This window comes from Theropithecus gelada, chromosome 18 (assembly GCF_003255815.1).
Source record: "Theropithecus gelada isolate Dixy chromosome 18, Tgel_1.0, whole genome shotgun sequence".
NCBI classification, from domain to species: Eukaryota; Metazoa; Chordata; class Mammalia; order Primates; family Cercopithecidae; genus Theropithecus; species Theropithecus gelada.
In genome coordinates this window covers 31227835-31246934 of record NC_037686.1, presented here as the reverse complement: position 1 = coordinate 31246934, position 19100 = coordinate 31227835, and the positions used below count along the sequence as shown (strand labels likewise).

Sequence of the window (19100 nt, the reverse complement as noted above, 5' to 3'; positions counted from 1 at the left end):
CTCTCTCAATCTGCCTGCTGTTACTATCCAGATGTGTGACCATCTACGCAACTTCAAATAAAATTTTCTTGCAAACATTTTTCTTCCTATTTTCCAACTTTTTACTAATGAAAGCTTCACTCTTTTAGTTACCTGGACTCATAGTCTCAGAGTCATATTTGATTCTCTCTTCTTTTTTGTCACGATAAATCAATGTTATTTAAAAATCTTTCTTTTTTATATTGTTTGTTGTTGTTGATGATGTTCACATCCAATAGATTTCATTCCCTTATTGTACTTCTACTTTAAGCCCCTAGCATCCTTTATAAAGTGATGCTACAAAGTTTGACTGATCTCTGTACTATGCTCATTGGCTGTTTCACTCATGACCTTGTAAGAGATAATTCTCTTTTACATAAGACTCTACCCCAATTCTTGGTCAGGCCTGATTATGCAATAAATCGAAGTGTCTATGACTGTGAGAAAGTTTAGAATCACATTGGGAAACATCTTTGACAAATTTAGGGGATTTGCCTCATTTTACCTTTCTTTTAGTTTCCTGTTTAAATTTTCTCCACCCACTTTTGAATTTTTAAATTGTATTTAATCATGTTTTTAAAGTTTCTGAAATATTTCACAGATCCAGATACTCCAATCATCTAACGCCTTACAACAGACCACATCAAATATTGTGGCAATAAACAAAACCTGCCATTTATTATTATGTGTCATGGTTTTGGGTGGTGAATGACTGGAACCAGTTAGGTAGTTCTTTGTCAGGGTGTCTCATGTAGTTGTAGTTAGACGATGGCTGGGGCTGCAGTTGTCTCTGAGTCGTCCTTATCACATTTTTAGCGTCTGAGCTGGGAAGATGCCCATGGCTGATGGAGGAACAGCTGGAAGTCCTCAAGCATTTCTCTTTATCTCCATGTGTTTTCTCCAGCAGGACAGTTTCAGGGTAGCTGGACTTCTTATGGGATGAATCAGGGCTCCAAAATTGCATATATTGAGAGAAAGTCAGGCAGAATCTGTATCACCTTTTATGACCTAAACTCATAAGTTACATAACTCAACTTCTGTACCATCCTATCAGTTGAGGCAGCTGTAAAGGCTGACTCAATTTAAAGATGAACCAATGTAGACTCCACCACTTGATGGTGGAGTGGCAAGGTTCTGGAAGTTCATGTGTGATGTTAATGTTGGAAAATACAATCTGCTATACTGGGTTAAAGTGTAACATACGTAAAAAATTTTTTTTAAATAATGTATCTTGCCACCTCCAGTGTTTGTTCCTACTAATACAGCCTGCTAAAGTTTAATTTTCCTATAGCATAACACTTATCCTATAGTAATCTTCCAGTTAATAGACAAAAATTCCTACTTTTGTGATGTCTTTGCATCTTGTGATGAAAAGATTTCTGTGGTTAAAAATTGTTAAAACATTTAAATAGCCTTCTACACTACAGGACTTGTACGCGTGCATTGTGAATGTTCAAGAAGGACAGATATCACATAAATGATTTTCACAACAGTTTATAGAAATCTTTTTTTCAGTGTCTCTTTTAACATTTTTCAGTGCCTTTATTCTGTAGGATGTACTGTGGAAAGCACTGACATACTACCATGTCACAGTTCTATATGTATAGAATAATCACATAATCTGCTAGTTAAGCCACACACTTTTGAGAGACTTGAGGTTGCTATTAATGATAATAGACATTAGCCATTCCAGACACCCCAGTGTAAGGGTCACTCTACTTAGGTGGCATTACAGGCTCTCCATGCTGGTGCCTAGCTAGCTTTACAACCTCTTTCTCCTGTCTTTAGCAGCCCATTTTTAATCTCTTGCTACTCATAGGCTTTTGGACACAGCACATACTTTTTATTCTCTGTGCCTTTGTATTTGCTTACCTCTAAAACATTTCCACTCCCATTTAGAACTTTAAGAAGTTCTCCAGTGAAAGGTAAAAACCTTTCAATGAACAATCATACCACTTCCCCAAGGCAAACTCTGTTCCATCCTATATTACAGCCAACTATAATCTAGGCTTCCTCCTTCCTTTACATTGTGAAATGCATGTGTTTTGGGATAATTTTTTACAGTATTGAATTGCTAAGCATTAAGCTATATCATATCCAAGCTAAAGAAAGTTATGTATTTCTCCCATATTCAATACATGCAGATATGTATTGAAATGTTAGAAGTTATTTTTACTCTAACATAGCTATTTAACAATAGTTTTATGGATCAGCTATCAGCCTTTCCTAGTACTGGATGTCAAGGGAGATTTGAATGAAGATGTTTAAATCTTCAAAAGGGGTAGAGACACACACATGTGCTATGCTGAGTTTATGCAAGTGTTCAAAGCAACCAATCAGGTTAATAAAAATATACTGACATTATGACAATTGGCATAAAATCTAAACAAATATATTGGTATTATCATAGTTTTGATTTATAGGAAAGGTGAGAAGAGAAAGGGCAAATAAGAAGGGATGGGCTAGACCATTTAGAAGTGTGACAAGAAGGAGAGGATGGACATACATTAGACAGCAGTGACATTTCCTACCTCTCCTTCATTATCTTAATTATAGTACCTTTCATAAAGACAGTTGCTTATTTTCAAGTTGGAAAAGAGGAATATTTTCCAATATCCTATACTCAAACTTAACTATAAGAAAACTGAAGAACGAGAATATTTATGGATGTCTACTTTCCCATTTTCCCACAAAGCTTTGGACAACCACTCTGTTTAGTTCACATATGAATCACAAGTTTATCTTTACAATGTTGGGTCTATCTCTGAACCCCTGGATGTTGAAAAAGAACTCACCTTTGAAAAAGAATAATGAGAATGGGAAGATTTGAGCTGCTGGAGAGCCCAATGGCAATGATGGGAGAGGATACAGGCAAGTGATAGAATCTAGAAAAAGGATAGAAAAGAAAGACCTACATAATTAAGTTGGTTTGAAGGCAGCAAAGATACTGTGGTTGCTGGGAGCCTAGAAACCTGACAGAAATAAATACAAACACGAACAAAGTAGGAAGAGATGCAGAAAGCTAAAGAAATGAAGTTTACATTTTAAAAAGGATATGAGATGTTTAGTTTGAGGGAAAGAATGACCTGACTATTAGAAAGCAGGGTGAGTTTCCTTGTCAGAAACATTCAGAATTCAGTGCAAAAAAGAAAAAGCTATGAGAAATATTTGTTACAGGAGTCTTCCTATAAGGGACATTGAGCAATATTGTTAATAATATATTTACCAGCTTTATTTATATACAAAAGAAGTATAAAATTAACACGTGATCAGTGATTATTTTGATTGTCAGAAAAAGTCAAGAGTTAAATTTCAAAGTTTCAGTCTATAGAGACAAATCTATAGGGAAAATAAACAAATTTAGTTACAAGAAAAACTATTGTTCAAATTCTCATGCACCTTTTACCCCGTCATCTGGATTCTATTTTTAATTCAGTATTATTCTATATTTAATTCAGTATTAGGCCATCCTAGACACTGGATCCATAGTCTAATGGTGAAGCCTCGGACTCATAGTCCAAAAGTTTTTCAAATTCTGAAAGCTGAATCCTCTTCCTATTTCTCTTATCACTCATGGCTGCCTGTCTCAGCAAGTTAATCCATTCCTCTATTGAAATTAGTAGTTATTTTATAATATGGTAACTATAATTATGAATTATAAGATAACTCACATATATATCTTCAGGTGAAGACAAATATCTCTGTAACCCCAGATGTGTGTCCAATGATCTTCTCACCTGCCATCTCCTCCTAAATATTTCAAAGACATTTTAAACTCAATATGGTTAAAACTAAATTTGATAAAAATCATATGATTTCTTACCTCTCCAAATTTATATAATCTTGAAACTAGGAGTAACCCTGACCCTAATAAGATATGTTTGATACCCATATCACTTTCATCCCCTTATTTCTCTTTATACATACACCTACCACTTTTGCCCAGGTTGCATCTTTTTTTCTTTTTTTTTTTTTTTTGGTCTAAGACTTTTATATTAGCCACTTTACTGTTTTACCTGTATTTTTCTCTTTTCCACTTTGATTTCTCCATATTCTAGATAATCGTATTTTCAAAATGAAAATTTCAATCATATTCTCTTTATGTTTAAAATCACTCTAATCTCATTGTTCTTAAACTCTATGTGGCATCCTGCAACTTGGCCTTCAAGACCTGGTATGATGATATCCACTTTAGGAGTTCCTCTTCAGCTTTATTGTACAGTTTAATCTATCCCACTTTTTCTGTTTCAGAGTCTGTAGTCTTCTCCTGCTCCTTTCAAGCTCCATGCCTAAACCTCCCATGCATCTCAATGTTGGCACATCTTACACCACCAACATGAAATGTTTTTCTCTATCATCAGTCATTGTTTTCATAACTGTTCAATTGCCATTTCTTCGAAAAAGTGTCCCTAACTTTCCAGATTGTGATCAAACAAATACTCCTGAAACTTATGAAATCAAGCACTTCAACTTTAGAGTATTGTCAATGTTACAGTTTTACATTGGTTTGTGTGGTTGATAACATTTGTCTATTTTACTGGCATAAACATTCTATAAGATCAAGAACTCTGTTTGCTTTTGTTCATCATTGTACTCCCACTACCTCAGACTGTACTTGGCATATATTATGCATTTTGTGAAGACTTGTTACATGGATAATTGTATTAAACAATGAATCAAAAGGTACATCATAGCGCAGATAAACACAAGTATTGTATCTTTTTGCTCTTACTAGAAATATGGTGAGAGCTCAGTCAATATGCATGATATTAATATAAAAAGTAATTAATTGTTGAGGTTCTTTTTCAGTAAACTTCAAAGGAATGCATTATTCCAGTGAGGATCTTCTGGATGGTCAAAGTTGATATGCAATCAAGGGCGTCAGACTGTTTTCAAGTTATGCTATACAAACTTAGAGTGAGGAAGCAATAGAAGAAAGAAATGCAGCAGGCCAGAGTCAGTTGGCAGTAATGAGGAAAAGAGCAATTGCCAACAACTGCACTTTTCAGGGAGACAAAAATGTGATCAAAACCATTAAAACCTCAGGGATCAAGTCAGTGTGCTTGTCAGTCAGCAATCAAATCTTTATCCAATGTACCAGAAACACCACTGGCAAGGTACCAGATCCAATTTGTATTTGGTTATGAAGTGTCTTCATTGTTATCAACCTTAGGAATGTAATGTTTCCCCTGCCAATTGTCCTAAAAAAGTTGTTCAACAGAACATCCAAACGAAAGTCCCTGCTATCAGTCCTGAGACAGATAATGCAAACACAGATTAGGAACTCCAGAACACATGTATCACTGAACTCTCTTAAGTCCCAGTTTTGTGTTAGGCACTGAACTATTTTCTGGGGTGTGTGTATTTGTCAGGAGGAGGGGGCAGTTGAAGGAGGGAGAATTAAAGTCCTTGTCTTTAAAGAGCTTTTTAAATCTTAGTATTAAATAATCTCAGCTTCCTTCTGAAACCTGAAGTTGACTAAGAAATTTACAAAGGGTTTACCGTGCCCCATGCATTGTTATAAGTGTTTCATGTAAATTACTTAAGTTAACCTTCATAACAAATCCGTATGATAGATATCACTATCTCGTTTGAGAAAATTAGGAAACAGGGGCATTGGGAGTTTATAAAACTTGTCTGAGGTAGGAATTGAACACAATCTGTGTTACTGCAAAACCTGTGTGTCAGTCACTACAGGATTTAGCCTCCAACCTCTTTGCCAACTGCAAATATAAGCTATACTATACATTTGGTGGAAATCTTGGGGAACATAATCTAAAAATAGTGGTTCTGATATATCATGTGATGCCTTACATTTATGTATTAATTCAATGGTATGCACAGAGAAAAAAAGCAAACTAAATATTTCAGTCTCATAAGATTTATCTCTGTTGATTTTCATAAACACAAGTAAAACAGATACAAACACCTTAGCTATCTATATTATTTTGCTCATGGTGGGATCTTAAGTGAAGTTATTCACAATTACCTTAGTTGGTCTTGTAACTTGGCAAGCACGCATGCAATCTCAGTTTGTCTCTGAAGCAGAAATCAAACTATAGTGTAGTTAAAAAGCTATGACTACTTTCTACCAGGTTGATCTTTTTTGGACTATTTTAGTTTGAAAGTAAAAGGTGGCATGTCCCTCCTGGTCATCAACACATAGTTATTGTGGGAACGGACTAGAAACCAGGTATTAGTATGTGGGATGTGATAGTACAGCATTGTAGAGCTAGAGAAATAGTAATGACAAAATGATCCCATTTTGAATGATTCAGGAGATTCACCAAGAGAAGTTTGGACACCGTATAAAATCATTATTATTTCTGGGTAACAGTGTTAGTTACCTGAAGTCTTCATTAGCTCACTGCCACTAGCCCCTGAATATGGGTCTCTAGTGAAGAACTAGAAGAGACTAGAAAAGCCATATTTACTGAATTATCATCATCATCATCATCCTGCTTGATATAATTTTTTTTTATCTTTTGTTAAACAAGGATCTCATGACTCAGTAAAGTGAGCTATAAGTTGTATATTAACTACGGGACTTGAATGTCCATTTGATATATTCTTCAGACCCAGGGGAGTCTTTTAACTTCTTTGGTTGTCTTCATCAATGGTATTCATCACCTCAAAAGCCTTACATGCTTACTTAAATAGTTTGAATGACAAGTGATAGTGAGTCAACAATAGCTTTACTTAGTGGCTTCAGGAGTGAATTTAAAAAAAACATATTCTTATCTCTCCCCACCCACTTTAGCTGCCCCATTTCTTTAATGATACATAGCCCACAATGCATTTTTCTTTGAGAAGCAGAATACCCATGATTTATAATGATATCTGTATAAGGAAGATTTAAGTCAGCGTGTGTCCTCTGCAGTGTTTGCATTTTGTACATTGTTTTTCAGTTTTGAATTTTTTAAAATTTTTTTGGTAGATGTTTAAGAAACATCAGACATCTATAAGACAATAGGTAGATATTGTGTATGTCGGGGGTGGGGGGATGAGGTAGTGAAAGGGCTTCCAGTGTCCCTGAAATCACACAGCAGAGAGGCCCACTTATCTGCCAATGACTGACTAGCTGGCACTGTAGAGTGGGGACAGGCAGAGAGAGATAAAGTGGCTCTCACTCGATGCACTTGTACCTAAGCCTCCAAATGACACCCACAACATCCTTTCCATGCAGCAGGCTCCCTTGACATTAGAGAAAATATCACCGATACCAGCTTGCCATATGGGCATCTCCAGGCAGGGCATCTGCTGTGTGCTGTGGCGGCACATGGTGGAGACAAGAAAGGTTTAACATTTTTTATTAGTGTATGCCATAGACAGTTGAACTCCATTATAATGTCTGCAGGAAGACTCTGATCCATTCCATTATCACAGTGACAAAGAGAAAGGATGGCTCATGATTCCAGAAAGGTCAGAGAGAACTCGTATTCAGCTGTAAGCACTCAGGGTATGATGATAATAATGGGAGAAAGGCTTTAAAAGATGAAGTTTACAGTCAGATGAAAATTAACATTTAAAAAGAAAGCCTGATCTATGAGATATCCCTATTCCTCTCTATTTCTTTCTCCTAGAAATTGCTGATTGTTAGTGCATTTATATAAAAATATGTTCTTTCTCCTTCAGAAATCCATATCTGCTCTCTGATTCTTCCCACACTGAAGTATTAGAAGGAGATGCCTGTTGCTATGGGAGTGATTTCGATGTCACAAATGGAAGATAATTGTTTCATTGTGTGATTAAACAAAGGAAGGAAATGAATTGGGAAGGGAAAGCAGGTGGCTTATCTGTGTTTCTGGCTATAGGTAGCTAATTATTAATCCTTTGGCAATCCTGGGAATAACATTAATCATAAGAAAACTCCTGGGGTACAGAAGTGAATGGGGTGTGATGTGTACTTGAACCAGAATTCACATTTTACAGTGACATGTCTAAAATAGTGACTAAACATTACTTACTTGTTTCAGAACATTATCTGCATGACTGACAATAAATTCGGACAACTGGTTGCTCCCTCCTGGAAACTTCTCTGATGAATAAAAACCTCTGTGATATGTGTTTACTCTCACTCATCCACTTCTCTTTTTTTGACAAAAAGGGGTAAAAGGGTTATCTGAATTCATAAAGTACTTCCCTCATCATTACATGGGCTGAAGGAATAAACGTCAGAATTACTTACACAAATTTTCCCCCTCTCTTCACTTGAAGCCCTCACCCTCATCCCAGGATACCTCTCTTCATCTTTTTAATTTAATAGTCAGGAGGTACTGTGTAAAGTGAATCTAATGTTAGGCGTTTGAGACTCTGCAGCTTTAAGATGGCTGAATCAAGTCTATGTAGACTGCAGCTTCCACCTAATCAAAATAAACAAAAACATGTTAGCACTGTTTGTTGCAAACAAATTAAATCTTAAAATGAAGATCTCACCCTAAATCTCACCCTCATCATTTCATCTTAAATTGAACTTTCAGTATCACCTCTAATGTTACCAGCCTTTCTGGCCAGTAACCAGTTTATCTGAGTTCATCATGACCAAGGGTGCTATGCTGAACCTGACAGGCATACAACTGCTGTATCCCTTTGACTTTTGTCCCATGTACTCAATAAATTCTTGATCTTACAATCCTCCTCCTCCACTCCTATAATGAGATGTCCATCCAGATAAGATGATGCTCTTACTGCTGAGATAACGGCTCAATCCAAAGATATTAGTCCTTATTGCTCTAGAACAATATTTAATACTACAGACCAATATCTTCTTTTCCATTTTTTTTCTCCCTTATATTTGCATTAGTATTCTCTCCTTTTACCTTTCTAGGCATCTCTTGATGTATTCTCTCACCATTCATGTATTCTAATCATACTCAAATTATATGTAGGACTTGAAGTCCTTCTGTTTTTTTCTGCTCTTCTCTCTACATATTTTGCAAAGAAAATGGCATTTATATGTTGCCCATCCATGGTTACATCTACCATGTATTTCCTCAAACCATGTGGACCCTCAAATCAAAATATCAAGCTCAGACATCTTGGTTACACTCTGACTTCGTACAGCCATCACTACCTGAGTATCACATGGGCAGCTCTTATGCAATTCAACTCCTATATGAGTTCATTAATTGAATAAGAACTTGACTTTCTCCACGCTCAAAGCTTTCTTACCTTAGCAATCCCTTGTTTCAGTGCATGGCCAACTTATGTCATGATTTGCAAAGTCCAGTTAATTTCATATTCTGCAGGGAAGAAAAAGGAAGCAAAAAAAAAAAAATGCAGACCATAACAAAAGCAGATAGCAAGAGGGCCAATTAAAAAAGTATATTCATAATTACATTAAATATAATTGGTCTAAAGTAACGGCAGAGATTGTAATTCTGAATAAAAAATGTAAATTAAAGTTAATGGAACCTGGTTGAAAGACACTGTAAGTAAAAGGACCTAAATAGCTTAAAAGTAAAAGGATAGAAATACATATGTCATGATAAGATTAATCAAAGGGAATTGAAGAGGCATGGTTAATATTTTATATTTTATTTTTGAATAACATTTATATTTTATAAATATTTTGTAACACATTTTCATTGGTGTTTATTTAATAGTTTAAAATTTGTCTCCTCTTTCCTTTACATATGCTCTCCTGGTGCAAAAGTATTACTAACAAAGAAAAGACTGCTATACAACAATAAATTTATTGAACTAAAAGTTGAGACTGACACCTGGACATTTTGGGCTCCTCATACCTCTGAATAAACAGGCAAATAAATGAGTTACTCTACTGGCAGAGGTAATTGATCCTGATTATCAGAGGAAAACTGAGTTGCTATCTATCACAAGTAAGTTTAAGGTACAGTGTGTCCGGAATATAGAAGATTCTTCAGAGCATCTTTTGGTACGGTCATTTCCGGTAATTAAAAGCATTGGAAAACTACAGTAACACAGTTTAAGCAGAATGTATAACAGCCGTAATCTTCCAGCACTAAAGATTTGGGTAACACCACCAGGCCAAGAACAAGGTACAATCATATGACCTGCTGCAGAAATAAAGGCAGTAATGATAACGAACAGTTCGACTTTATTTTTTTATATCAGTATTTTTCTATTTCTTGCCCATTTGAAATAAACTTGGGAAAATAATTATTTCTTTAAAAAAATGCTACACTCTAAGTTTCTTTTGAAATTGTATACCCAAATATTTTCTACATTATTTTTAACTTTTGAATTGGGTCCATGCTATTATTGGTCTTTTCACTGTGCACTGCAATTTTTTGTGTCCATTTTTCTCTCCTACTATTGTGTTTGCTCCGGTGCGAAGGTAAATCTAACACAAATACATGTGAATCAGTTACTCTTTTATTGAAGTGAGGTTTTACTAATAAAATTATGATTCATGGTCACCCTTCTGATACCTGAGCTCTTGTCTGCAATTGGTCATAATTTCTTATGCACATCTTGCTGCCAGAGACATCAGCCCATTTCTTGAGCACAATTTCTGTTTTTGGGGTCTTAGTGTAGAGTCTTGCAAGAGGTCTTCTCTGGTGCATTTTCTGCATGACAATTTTAGGAGAAAAGCATTGGGAAATAAAAGGTGAGAGGGGGATGGGACAAATAGAGTTCAATTTTCTTATCAACCTGCAATACCACAGTTAGTCCCAATCTAAATATTCCATCTCTCCTCTGCAGTTGCTGTGTGTCAGATCTTTGATATTGAAATACCAATTTTGTGACCCAAGAAAATGAAACATCTGTGGTTAAGGACAACAATTAAAGGAGGTGTTGTGAATAGTCAGTCTAAATACTACAGTGGGAAATGGAGAAACAACAGAATCGCAACACATTGATGTGAGGGGTTGTTGGCTGCATATCTCTAAATGTAGCACTTGCCTACTCACAACCAACTTAAAAAATGGTTGCTTGTAGTAGTTTGCTAAGCAAGTTTGAAATAATTAACATTCACATACACAGGTGTGAGCGCATGCACTCATACACTCACCATACCCACCCACCCACACACACACATATATATACATACACATAAATGTTACATGTCATTTTCCAACATAAATTACTCTGTTCATAAATTACTGAATTTTTGAAGTACTGTCCTTCTCTTACATTGACTCAATTGATCTTTTTAGCTAAAGGTATAAAGATCTTCCTTTTAGCCTAAGAATATTCAGGAAAAATTAAGAATAGATATAAACCTAAGTGATTATTTAACATTAGAATTATCTGGGGAACTTCGAAAAAATATATTTGCCTGAGCTTCACTTCTAAAGGTATAACCCAGGAATGAGTGTAGGCCTCTCAGATTATAAACCCTATTTCCTGTTCCTTTAATTTCTGGTGAAATTTAGGATAGATCTGATTCCTTCATCTCTAAGTTAAGAGGCTGGATTATGTTAAATACAGAAAAGAAATAGTTTTCACAAAGGTTAACTGTATGATTTGGAGCTCTAAATAAAACAGAACAAAACCATAAAGCATGAGGAAAAAAAACATACAGAATCTTTTCAGTGATTTTAATGGGACAAAATACCTGGAAAGAAGGATTTGACAGCCAGTATCTTAGGCAATGCACCAAAAGATGTGTTCATCGATTTTGCAATAAAGTCTATCTTAATAACTAAGATAGAAAAAATATTACTAGAGATGAAGAAGATGTAGAGAGTATTTACATTAATGAACTGGAGGGTAAGGACATTTGAATCACATGGACTTAGGTAAAGGAAAAAAGGAGCAGACATACTATTGTTAAACTTCCATGCAGAAAATGGATGTCGCATGTTTTATAATCATCTCACATTTGTGATATAAAGTATGATTAGAGAGCATTAGTTTCTGCTTCCTTTTTGAGCTAATAATTGAATGTCAGACAACTGCTTATACTTTCTGTCATGATTTCATACTCTAGAAGGTAGAAGATAAACATTAGAAAATTCCCAGTGGGCCTACTAAATCCTATCATTTATGCTTCTTCTCTTCCAAACACCAAGGCTGATACTGACATGAGATATGACGTATCCAAGCCCTTTGGGGATCATTATATGGTTCCATCATGCCTCCCCGACTGACTGTTCATCTAAACCTATTGATGTTTTCCTGTCCTAAACACCAGTCTTCCTCATTCACATACCTTAATTCCCTCTCTTACCTCCATGAGTAAGACTGCTGGTAACAGAGTTTTGCACTACAACCCAGCGCCAAACACTACACCTCTCTGCCAATTTGGCAGCATGCATATTTAGAATCCTCCAGAACTGTAGTTCTGCTATGATCGTAATCACCTGACTTGTAGCAATAAAGCTTAGCCTGATGGCTGGATCCCATTTCCTGTTGACATATCATCCCTAATCATGATTGTCTGCCTGCTTGTATTTGTCCATTTCCTCATATATGTGTTCCTTTGACTTTGGGGTAACATCTCTTTGCTCAATATGTGACTTATCTTTTACCTTCCATCTTCAGCCTAGTAGTTATTTAATCTAGGTGGTAAAATGTGCTGTGATGATCTCTGTTTGTACCTTAAAAACTCGTCAGCCTTTTTTTCTATCCATGTCTCTTAGGGGTACAACCAATTTTCCAGTCTTGGAAAGATAAATTTTCCCTTATCTGTTGACCAAGCTAAGGCAGAAACCAACTAAATTCTGGATTTAATCTTGAGCAACATAAAAGATCAGCTTTTGAAGTGAATCTGCTTTTATTCTTGGCAAAAGTTCGGAGGAGACCAACCAGAGTGGTGACAAAGTTCTTCAACATCAAGCCAAATGTAATACAAGGAATTATGGATAGTGCTTAATCTAAAATAAAGAAATTCCACATCTCTCTAAAAAGTTATTGGCTTCAAGAATGAAAACAAAAGAAGCATATTTGTCTCAATCCAAACATAGACACCAGAAAGACAAACCAGGACTATACAGCAAAGTAGCTTGCAGGATAATACATTGAAAAATGTAATTGTGCATAAATCATGCACAAAGTAGAAACCACAAATTCTGTATTTGGCAAGGCTTCCATTCCTTTGCATAATTCTTTCATTTTCATCTTGCTGCTTCCATTCTCTTTTCATCGAATAAAGCTGTATAAAACAAAGACATAAACTGTATGCAATTAAAATGAGAAAATAGCTGAAAGGAATGTATTGATAATTATGTTAAAATCTATACCATAATTTTTCTTGCATTGTTAGGCATCTACTTTGTCATGTGTTGACGTCAGCATCTCAGTTCTCTCCAACATCTGAATGCTTTTTTTTTTTTTTTTTTTAAGGCAACTTCTTTAAGAGTGAACAAACTTATGTACCACTGAGTTGACAAAGGTATATCTATATCCTACAGAAGGAGACCTCAAGTAAACCTCCAGCAGCCGTCTGGACTTCCATGAAAACAGAGCAATCAGTGAGAGGCAGAGCTTGGAGGAGACGGTTTCCATAGACTGAAGCAGGTGCTGAAGCAAAACTCACACTTGCAGGATTGCAAGAGGTTGACCGAAAGAAGGAAGGACATTGACAGCTACGTTGTTGTGGAGTCCTGTTTTATAGTTATAACCTTGAGTCAAGTGGGTTTGTCTGGACAGAGTGTGTTGCCTTTACTTATAGGGAAGGCACCAGACACAGATAGTCTCAGGTACATTTGTTCTAGCCTTTCAGTATCCTTTCTCTGAATTATCTCATCTCATCCATGAAGCTGGTACGTACGATTTTTCCTTTCCTTCTCAATCCTTTAAAAAATTAAAGCCCTAAATCTCATTTCCACTGAGGTTTTAATGTTTCATTGTAACTTAAGATAAAACCTTTCTCTGATGTTAAAAATATTAAAGTAAGAAGCAATATGGCATGGTGCTTATGAGCAGGACTACATAGTTCTTTCTGAAGACAAATCTCAGACAAAACATTATCTCAGTGATCAGCCAGGTTAAGCAACCTTTTTAGTACCTCAATTATTCCATTTATAAAATTGTAATAATGATAGCACTAACTTATAAGATTGTGCTGAGGATTAAGTCAGATAATACAAAAGAAGCGTTCAGAGAATTACCTGGCATTATCTACCATTTATTGAATTTTTATGGTTAAGAAGAGTAAGGAAAAGCAGAAGAAAAGAAAAAGAGAACAAATAGGAAGAAGGAAGAGTGGTAAGTTCTAATAAATTACAACAAATGGTAATGTAGAAAACATTTGTTAGCCCTTAATATAGGCCAGGCACTATGTTCAATGCTTTCAAACCTCATTACTGTTCTTTGAAGTGGATAACATTATTCCTTCCATTTTAAAGATAGGAATCCTAAAGACGACTTTGTCAATATTATTCACGTTATAAATGACAGAATTTGACCAAACAATAGAGAATGAACTCTTAATCATTGCATTGTTTTATTTTTTGAAAATAGATGTTAAGTTCTTATTAAATGTTAATGAATCACATCAAAATAAAGCCAATCAAAATTGACAGCAATTTATTTGTATTTCGTGCTTTTTTTCCCCCTCCCTCTAGTGGGATATAGTGGGAAAACATTCGAATAGGCAATGAAGATACTTGTATTTGGGCTGGGCACGGTGGCTCACGCCTGTAATCCCAGCACTTTGGGAGGCTGAGGTGGGTGGAACACCTGAGGTAAGGAGTTCGAGACCAGTCTGGTCAACATGGTGAAACCACGTGTCTACTAAAAACACAAAAATTAGCCAGGCATGGTGGCACATGCCTGTAATCCCAGCTACTCTGGAGCCTGAGGCAGGAGAATCGCTTGAACCCAGGAGGCAGAGGTTTCAGTGAGCCAAGATCGTGCCATTGCACCTCAGTCTGGGCAACAGAGCAAGACTCCATCTCAAAAATAAATACATAAATAAATTAAAATAAAAAGATACTTGTGTCAGTTGTTAATTTGTTGAGAGATCTGTGTGTGACACGTGAAAGTGGATTGAAAACATGTAGAATACCATACACATGAAAGGTATAACACAACATTTTGCAGGGACTGTTGGGGAATTTGGTACGCTAATGGTATCCAATCCTATTTACTTTGCACAAATCTGCTGCTTGAATCTGACACCGCATAGACTTGAAAAGATAAAGCAGAGATTGAAAATGTTATATTCCAAACATTCCAGATACTATGTTCATTAAAAGTATATCCCCTCTGCTTCTCTCCCATTAACTATTTTTTGGCTGCTTACATTCCTCAGTGCTTCTCAGTCAGGTGAAGCTTCCTGTTATCTTTGAATCCAGCTATATTGTCACATTTTCTCCTGGATTAGCAGCATCCAGAAGAGTACAGGCACCTAAGGAGACAGAAAATCTACTTCAAGGAGCTCCTGTGTATAATTGTTAAAGTTCATTATGGTGGCAATGGAGAGAAATAGAGCATTCATAATTTGGTTCAAGAGGAAGTTGAACATCAAAGCCGACTACTATGGTGAAAGCAGTGTCAGAGCAATGAGGTTTGCTCTGCTGTGGAGTGGCTTGTGCACCAATCAACACACCCTTATGTAAGCACGGCATATAGCGTGTCCAGGGCAGAAAGCAGCAATTAGATCAAGGTTTTGTCCCCCCAGGGAGCTAAGTCACAGAGTCAGAATTGAGTCAGAATTGGTGAAATTAGGAAGTAGACACAGTTTTTACAACTCATCATCTCCTCATTTTTGTTTTTCTACTTATTTTTCCCATGTTCCTGAAACTAGTGTCTCACATTGACCTCACAATCCACAGTCCTCCACTGAGTCTGGTTTCACAACCTTAGACCAGTAGCTCATTTGTCTGGCCTTTGTCATTTAACTTGCTTTGTGTCATGTACTATCATTAAAGGCAGCAGCCCCCCCCCCCACCCCCAATCAGGAGAGGTGGCCTTCTTCTCTGATGCTCCTACATAGAAATTGCTATTTATTAAGCACTGGAAAATGTGTATATTTATGGCTTATTAATGATATTTTACAAACAAGAAAACTGAGATTCTCATTAACAAAGTGACTGGCCCTACATTACATAATCAGTAAAGTCAAAATTCAGAATCACACCCAACCAAATGCAAAGCCTAAGCATTTTTTTCTAACATCATGTTTGTTTGCTGTAAATAGGCTGTGTAGACACAATAATGCCCTCTTTCCCCAAACATTTTAGGAAAAGTGCAAAGTTCATTATTCTGTAGGTATAGATTGGTTTCTGGAATTCGGCATTAGTATAAGAAATACAGGAAAAAGAGGGGGAAAAAAAAAACCCACAAAGAAGGAACCAGCATGGGAAACAACCTATTCTCGTATTTTAAGTAACAAGCTTTGATGTTTCAGAGTATTTTTGTTTTGTTTTGTTTTGAAAGTCAGAACCTCTTCACTGAGACGTACTATTTATTTGCAGTGATGTAAGCCAGAAAATCTCTGTTCTATACAGCGTAAAAGCATGAGTTAATTTGGCAAAACTCGTGCAAATATTCTGCCCTTTCTTGCTCCTGGTGTTTTATTTCTGCTGTCATATTCCTGGTTTTTTTCCACTGAATTTCCTAAAATGTTGCTTCAAACCCCTCCTATGACTCTGAAAATAAGTGGCATTTAAAACCTATAACTGATTAATCAATTCTTTTTTTATGTAAGGAATGGGTTTGGGACAAAAAGGTTTCCATCAAAAGAAGCTGCTTGTTTCTGCCTTTTCCCTTCTTGAAGGTGTGTGTGGTGATGGTGTATTCTGGAGCCTTGAGATGGCATTGAAACTGACAGAGGGTCACAAAAGACTTGGGTACAGTGTACAGGGGAGGTAAGTACCTCACTTTATTGTGTCAGCATTGCAAACAAAGAAGGAAATTATCTTACGTTCTACCAAACTTGAACTTCTTGAATAAGTAACTTTTAGAGAAAATAAAGAACTTCAGAAGTTTTGTAGCATTTTTATTGGAAAAAAAATCCATTTTAATACTGAAATAATTCCTCTGCAATTAAATGGAAGATTCTTTAAAGGATGTTTATGCTAGGGGTTTTATTGTGCTAGCAAACTAGTTTCCCTTTTATGGCTTATCGCAGCAGAACAAGGAAAACCCTGCCTAGCAAAATGCTTCCACATGCCAAATGACAGAGTCTAAGGAGCTTTCAGGAAACCAAGAAATCTGATCGCTCCTGGGGGTGTTTTAATACTTTAAATACAAACATCATTTAAGCTTTGCTTTCTCACTACTGATTGTCTACTAGAATGAGAGCTCAAAATGTATTTTGACGGTCATTATTTTTCTCAGCCCATCTTAGCACTCAAAGAATTTTTGCTAATAAGTAGTATCTCAATAAATATTTATAAATACTTATTTTGTACAAAGCTCTTAGCAGGATATTAGGAGAATACATAAATGTAAGCATATTTGCCTTTTAGAATTGTGAAAGTCAAAAGGTATAAATAATACTGTTTTTAAAATGGAAGCAATAAGGAGAGTGTCCAGAAATTGGTCCAGGGAAGACACGTTATGAGAGTGCAACCCAGGGTGGACACACATAGCCCATCTCCCAAATGGGAACTTCGTAGCAGAGAAACCTGATGCAGTTGGAATCATGAGCATTTGGAATAGTGTCATTTGGACCATGTAACATAAAAGAACGGCTGCAGTGACTTTTTTTTTTATTTAAACATTATGTCTGTGTTCCCTATTCTAAGAGATGATGTGGTTTGCCCAAGCTCCCAAGCAGGATTAGAGATCGGGTCTTCTGACTCTGAGGGCTATGCTTTTTGTGGGTCCTCCATTTTTCCTCTTGTTCACATTGCCAGCAATATGTAAGGAAGATTTTGGCTGATCCTCAGCATGGAGACTAGCACAAGCCTAAGCTTCAAAATAACTCAACTTGAGTTGGATTTTAGCTCTGAATTGGAACCACTGTGGCAATGTGCAAGTTGAAAGGAAATGAGAGCAATCCTCTTACCGGGGACCAGATAGAGAGCACAATGAAAGCATCTAGAACAATCCTTGGCATAGACTTACTATTCATGTCTACTTTTTGTTGTTGTTATGTGAGCTAAACCATACTTACCTGTTTTAATGGGATTTTTTTGTTTAGGTATATAGGGGTGGGAGACTACCTTTTGTCTCAAGAGTATCAGTTCTCTCAGGACCAATGAAAAGAGTAAACATAAAGTGTTTAAAGGATATTAAGATTGTTTATTAATAATGATAATAACAATACATTATTATTTATACAATATATATTTGAGAAATACCTACTTTGTGTCAAGTATTTGGGCAATAGGAGCGAATAAGACAGCGAGGTCTTTATACTAACTGCTAAAAAGTGAGGCTAGAATTAACAAATGAGTATGATAAGAGAAACCCCTGGACTCTGTAAATACATAAAAGGGGAAGCTACCCCAGATATGGAGTAAAGTAGGGCAATAGGGAATGTTTTTCTGGAAAAGAATCTTTAATCTGAAATCTGAAATAGGCAAAGCAGAGGAGTTAGAAAGACAGAGAATGCTCCAGTCAGTAGAAACTCTAGGCATAATTGTTAGGGGGACAAAGAGGGACAAGAACATGAAGAGGAAGAAGAGGCTCTCTGGCCTGCACACAGATCAGGCGCTACCATTCTGCCCGCAGAATCTCTATTCCAGGTCTTTCCATGCCAAAATCAAAGTCTGACTTCAGCAGAAGAGGTCAGAAGCCAAGATTCGACTATTTCTGTGCCACTTACTCTTAAACACATACAATTGTATTTTAGTTCAGTGATGTACAGTTCCACTTGCTGCCCCCTCAAGCTGAATGGAGCCAAAAGTTTGCGTCTGGAAACCCCTGGAGGGGGTCTCTATTTATTACTCTCAGCCTCTGCTACTTGCACCAGTCGTTCTGCTAAAGGTTAGCTTTCCTATTTGACCTTTTGCCTCCCATCCAAAACCATGTGGCTTGACTTGACTTTTTAATGTGTTGCCCAGCAGATAAAGTGGTTATCTTTACCGACTGTCTTTCAAACATGAAGAACAAGGGTACTTTTAAACAATGAGATACAATGTGATTGCAGTGGTACAACATGTACCAGCCAGAGATACGATCCCCTCATTGATGACTAACAAAGTTGGTTTCACAACGGGTCTCCAGAATGCCTCCATCAAAGGGAAATTGGAAAATGG

General features: G+C 36.4%; 1 long non-coding RNA gene across 1 annotated transcript in view; it reads left to right on the top strand.

The window, feature by feature from the left end:
* Window positions 1-14474, top strand: part of LOC112611689 — a 568873-nt gene extending 554399 nt beyond the window's left edge. Inside the window, exon 4 of the long non-coding RNA XR_003116712.1 lies at window positions 12588-14474. This is a non-coding gene — a long non-coding RNA (uncharacterized LOC112611689). The remainder of the gene's footprint in view (window positions 1-12587) is intronic.
* Window positions 14475-19100: the final 4626 nt, after the last annotated feature.